We start from the raw sequence: 6,289 nt of genomic DNA, 5'->3' as shown, positions 1-6,289 counted from the left end.
GGAGCTGTACCACCCCTTCCTCTACCTCCACAGGGCCGGGAAACTCCCTGTACCAGCACCTCCTCTACCTCCACAGGGCTGGGAAACTCCCTGTACCAGCCCCTCCTCTACCTCCACAGGGCTGGGAAACTCCCTGTACCAGCCCCTCCTCTATCTCCACAGGGCTGGGAAACTCCCTGTACCAGCCCCTCCTCTACCTCCACAGGCCTTGGAAACTGTCCTGTATCAGCCCCTCCTCTATCGCCATAGGGATGGGAAACTGTCCTCTACCAGCTCCTCCTCTACCTCCACAGGTCTGTGAAACTGTCCTGTACCACCCCCTCCTCTACCTCCCCAGGCCTGGTAAACTGTCCTGTAACAGCCCCTCCTCTTCCTCCCCAGGCCTGGTAAACTGTCCTGTAACAGCCCCTCCTCTTCCTCCCCAAGTCTGGTAAACTGTCCTGTACCAGCCCCTCCTCTTCCTCCCCAGGTCTGGTAAACTGTCCTGTATCATGGGACCCTAACAGGAGTATTTTTTCCTAAGAAGTCAGTTGAGCAACCAGATATCCGAGAAATGTACAACATGTAAACCTGCATCTTGAATGTTTAACTGCTGTTTTATTGTTGATTAATCAGTCCAGGAGGCAAAAAAAAACAACACCAAATGTTTTTTGAACGAATGTGTCAAGTTGGCAACCGAGCTTTGATGTACTCACCGTGATTCTCTTAGGAAGCCTGTCTCTAACTCTTTCCTTCATATACAGGCCTGTATAGTTTAGAAGCCTGTCTCTGACTCTTTCCTTCATATACAGGCCTTTATAGAATAGAAGCCTGTCTCTGACTCTTTCCTTCATATACAGGCCTGTATAGTATTGAAGCCTGTCTCTGACTCTTTCCTTCATATACAGGCCTGTATAGTATAGAAGCCTGTCTCTGACTCTTTCCTTCATATACAAGCCTGTATAGTATAGAAGCCTGTCTCTGACTCTTTCCTTCATATACAGGCCTGTATAGTATAGAAGCCTGTCTCTGACTCTTTCCTTCATATACAGGCCTGTATAGTATCGAAGCCTGTCTCTGACTCTTTCCTTCATATACAGGCCTGTATAGTATAGAAGCCTGTCTCTGACTCTTTCCTTCATATACAGGCCTGTATAGTATAGAAGCCTGTCTCTGACTCTTTCCTTCATACACAGGCCTGTATAGTATAGAAGCCTGTCTCTGACTCTTTTCTTCATATACAGGCCTGTATAGTATAGAAGCCTGTCTCTGACTCGTTCCTTCATATACAGGCCTGTATAGTATAGAAGCCTGTCTCTGACTCTTTCCTTCATATACAGGCCTATACAGCAGAGGTTCATTTCTATAAGTTCAACTGAGGACAAAGGGAATGTGGTTATGTGCACACTGCACAGTCATTCCTCTACTTTTGCATGTCAATGATCTGTATAATGAGGGTGAATTTTCCCCGAGGTACAGATCTAGGATCAGCTGGTCCCTCCACCAATCCTAACCTTAACCATTGATGAGGACAAGACAAAACTGACCCAAGATCATCATCTATGGACAACTTCACGTTACTCCAATAAGGAGCTGCATTTGTTTGCAGAATGTTGGACACACAGGTGTTCAGCCTGGACATAGTTTAATATTCAGGAAGCAGAGTTCATCACTACAGATAGTAGTAAGATCTACTTCCTGTCTGTAACAGCACCAGGAGCAGCACTCTGTCCATGAGGGACAAGGTGGTAGTGATACATTTAAATAGACAACATTTTATTTACCAAAGTCAGAGAACGATCAACAAGAGTTTCCACAGTTCAGATATGATTGGACCATTTATTAAAGTATGAAGAACAACAAGAGTTTCCACAGTTCAGATATGATTGGACCATTTATTAAAGTGTGATGATCAACAAGAGTTTCCACAGTTCAGATATGATTGGACCATTTATTATAGTGTGATGATCAACAAGAGTTTCCACAGTTCAGATATGATTGGACCATTTATTAAAGTGTGATGAACAACAAGGGAACCATCAAATATAAACAACCATCTTTATTAACTGATTCAAGTTTACGTTTCTAACAAGAACAATTATCAATAAAGTTCACTTAAAGGTACAATCTGGGATTGGTACGTCCATTTTATGACTTTTGAATTAATGATATAAAGCCATTTATTCAGCCATTGATTCTAAAAAGAATATCACTTTTAATGCCTCATGACTAGAGCCCTTTGTTTTGGTTAATCATGTCAGACAACTTAAATTTTAACTTTCATTTAAAGTTTTTTTTTTTTATCATCTGACATTTTTTTAATGTCAGATGGTCATGCCAGAAGACCAGGCGAGCTGTAGGGGGAGACTTACAGTCAGTGTGTTCTACTGAGGTCAGTATGACATCACAATAAACTACCACATATTACAGTCATTGTGTTCTACTAAGGTCAGTATGACATCACAATAAAATACCACATATTACAGTCATTGTGTTCTACTAAGGTCAGTATGACATCACAATAAACTACCACATATTACAGTCATTGTGTTCTACTTAGGTCAGTATGACATCACAATAAACTACCACATATTACAGTCAGTGTGTTCTACTAAGGTCACTATGACATCACAATAAACTACCACATATTACAGTCATTGTGTTCTACTAAGGTCAGTATGACATCACAATAATCTACCACATATTACAGTCATTGTGTTCTACTAACGTCAGTATGACATCACAATAAACGACCACATATTATAGTCATTGTGTTCTACTAAGGTCAGTATGACATCACAGCAAACTACCACATATTACAGTCATTGTGTTCTACTAAGGTCAGTATGACATCACAATAAACTACCACACATTACAGTCATTGTGTTCTACTAAGGTTAGTAAGACATCACAATAAACTACAACATAAGACAGTCATTGTGTTCTACTAAGGTCAGTATGACATCACAATAAACTACCACACATTACAGTCATTGTGTTCTACTAAGGTTAGTAAGACATCACAATAAACTACAACATAAGACAGTCATTGTGTTCTACTAAGGTCAGTATGACATCACAACAAACTACCACATTTTACAGTGATTGTGCTCTACTAAGGTCAGTATGACATCACAATAAACTACCATATTTTACAGTCATTGTGTTCTACGAAGGTCAGTATGACATCACAACAAACTACCACACATTACAGTCATTGTGTTCTACTAAGGTCAGTATGACATCACAATAAACTACCACATATTACAGTCATTGTGTTCTACTAAGGTCAGTATGACATCACAATAAACTACCACATATTACAGTCATTGTGTTCTACTAAGGTCAGTATGACATCACAATAAACTACCACATATTACAGTCATTGTGTTCTACTAAGGTCAGTATGACATCACAATAAACTACCACATATTACAGTCATTGTGTTCTACTAAGTTCACTAAGACATCACAATAAACTTGGTAGTTGTATTGTATTCAATAAAAATAGATTGAAAAGAGAAACAATCAAATGAGTCAGATGAAATTCAGATGACTCACGTGCCCAAAGTAAACTGCCTGTTACACAGTCCCAGAAGCTAGGATGTACATATATTTGGTAGCTTTGTATAGAAAACACTCCGAAGCTTCTAAAACTGTTGAAATAATATCTGTGAGTCTAACAGAACTGATTTGGCAGGTGTAAATCCGAGGACAATCCTTCCTGAAATTCGTTTCTTTGAGCTCCCAGACCATTCCTTTGTTGGCCTATTGAATTTCCAACCAAAAAGGACCCAGATTGCAGTACCTATGGCTTCCCCTGGATGTCAACAGTCTTTACAAAAGTTTTCAAGCTTGTTTTTTGAAAAATGAACTCTAGTTATAGACTTTTCAAGGTGTCCCTCATTAGCAAAGTGGTCTTGTTTCACGCATGAATGAGGTGCATGCTCTTCGCTATTTATCTTCCCTATTGAACATACTATTCTCCGTCTTAAATATTATCATTTATTTAGATATTAGAGAACCTGAGGATTAATTAGAAATATCGTTTGACTTGTTTGGACAAACTTTATCAGTACATTTTTGGATTTGTTTGTATGCATGTTAAACGAGTGCATTACTGATTACTGAAATCAATGGCGTTAACTAAACTGACTTTTTTTAGATAAAGAAGGATTTTATCAAACAAAACGACAATTCATCGTGTAGCTGGGACACTTGGGATTGCAAACAGAGGCAGATTTTCAAAGGTAAGTGATCTATTTTATCGCTGTTTGTGATTTTGTGACGCCTGTGCTGGTTGAAAAGTATTTTGATTTGGGGCGCTGTCCTCAGATAATCGCATGGTATCTGACAACGCGGTTGGATTAACAAGAAGTTACGCTTTTAAATGATGTAAGACATTTTTGTGAACGTTTAATATTACGATTTTTGTATTTTGAATTTTGCACTCTGCAATTTCACTGGATGTTGTCTTAGGTGTCCCACTAGCGGTTCATGCGCCCTAAGAGGTTTTCATTTAACTTATGATTAACAATATCATTTCTCAAGTGTTACAACATCCAGGAGATGGAAAAACTGTCAGAAGTTAAAAATGTATATTATAACTAATTTAGCTTAATTTAATTGAACAATGAACAACTGTAGATTGTACTTTTTAAGTTCTTGCTTCTATTTCTCAGGTGTCACAGCTGGAGAGAGGAAAACAGTCAGGAAAAACAGTCAGAAACTAATATTACAATTAATTTAAAGTATTTTTAACATAACATTTAACAGTTGTATATTATTTAATAAAAATGTTTTTATTTCTCAAGTTTCATACAGGCTAGGAGATGGGAACATAGTCAGAAATAATATTATAATTAATTTAACTTAACATTTAACAATTGTAGATTGATTGTTTCTATTTCTTTGCAAAAACGTGTTTTACTTTTAATTTCCCACACAGAAAAAGTGTTGGGGTGTCCACTTTGTTTGGTTTGAAACCCAGATTGCCTCTTTAATTCCCACAACTACTATTCCGCCCCTATTCTATTCTCATTGGTTCCTGCATTGTACAGATTGGATTGGTTCACCTTGGTAATGAGGAAAATAATATATAAATCTTGCCAGAGACATGCCACTGGGCACAAAATGGTAGAATCAATGTTGTTTCCACGTAACTTCAACACATAAAATCAAAATGATGACGTTGAATCAACGTTGAAAACTGATTGGAAGTCAATGTAAAGGAGTTTGGGGAATTTTTGTCTTTTTTTCACGCAACTTTTAGTCCAAATCAAATGGTTCAAATTTGATTTCTAAATCAAAATTAGACATTTAACTGATGTCAGTGCTCAGTGTGACCTCAGCCTCAGGGTCCCGTGACACAGGGCAGTTTCCCAGACCTGTGGAGGTAGAGGAGGGGCTGAACAAACCCACTGACAACAGTGATAGAGTAACAAATGGACCATCCCCCCAAAAACTCCACTACTTCTATAAAATGATAACTGACTAGGAGAAGAACCAGTGGGAGGTACATGACAATCATAGACACCATGATCATTGAAATGATCCTGAAGGCCCTCAGCTTCATGTTGTTCATCCCTTCCCCCTCTCTCTCTCCTTCTCCCGGACCGGGACGTTTCAGAGCCCAGAGAACAGCCAGGCAGCAGAACAACATCACGGAAAGCGTAAGAAGGTTAAAAATCAAAGCAAAGATCTTCCACCATGCAGATTGGTAATTACCAAGCATATTAACAAAGCAGGAGCCAAGCACCATCAGCCAGACAACACCACAACACCCCACCCTGTATCTCAGGGGTTTGTACTTCAGGAAGGTTACAGGGTGGACCACCGCCAGGTAGCGCTCCACACAGATACAACACTGGAACAGAGGACAACCAAAGAAGTTGAAACCGGAAAAGAATGTACCAACGCTCCATAAAGAACCATTATCTTGGAGGAGACGATGAAAAATAAACATCAGATTGGACAGGCTGGAGAGGATCTCAGACACAGCCAGGTTGAGAGAGAAGAAGTCTGAAGCCATCGTCCCTCCCGCTCCGGTCACTATCAGCCACACGACGTAGACATTGGTGGGGAGACCCAGGATGAGGTTGATGGAGACTGCAGCTGTGAACGGTACGTTCTGCACATACTGGAAAATGAAGGTGGGTGCCACTTTAAAATAGCATTCATTAGCGAAGAATTTATAAGACATTTACAAACAGTTTACTTACCATTTGTTAATCATTACATCCCACATTTATAAATGTTAGGAAACTATAGTTATTCACACGTTTAAATACCTTACAAATGGTTTATTATGG

This window comes from Salvelinus fontinalis, unplaced genomic scaffold, assembly GCF_029448725.1.
Source record: "Salvelinus fontinalis isolate EN_2023a unplaced genomic scaffold, ASM2944872v1 scaffold_0923, whole genome shotgun sequence".
In the NCBI taxonomy this organism is placed as follows: Eukaryota; Metazoa; Chordata; class Actinopteri; order Salmoniformes; family Salmonidae; genus Salvelinus; species Salvelinus fontinalis.
This window is presented reverse-complemented; position numbering follows the sequence as displayed.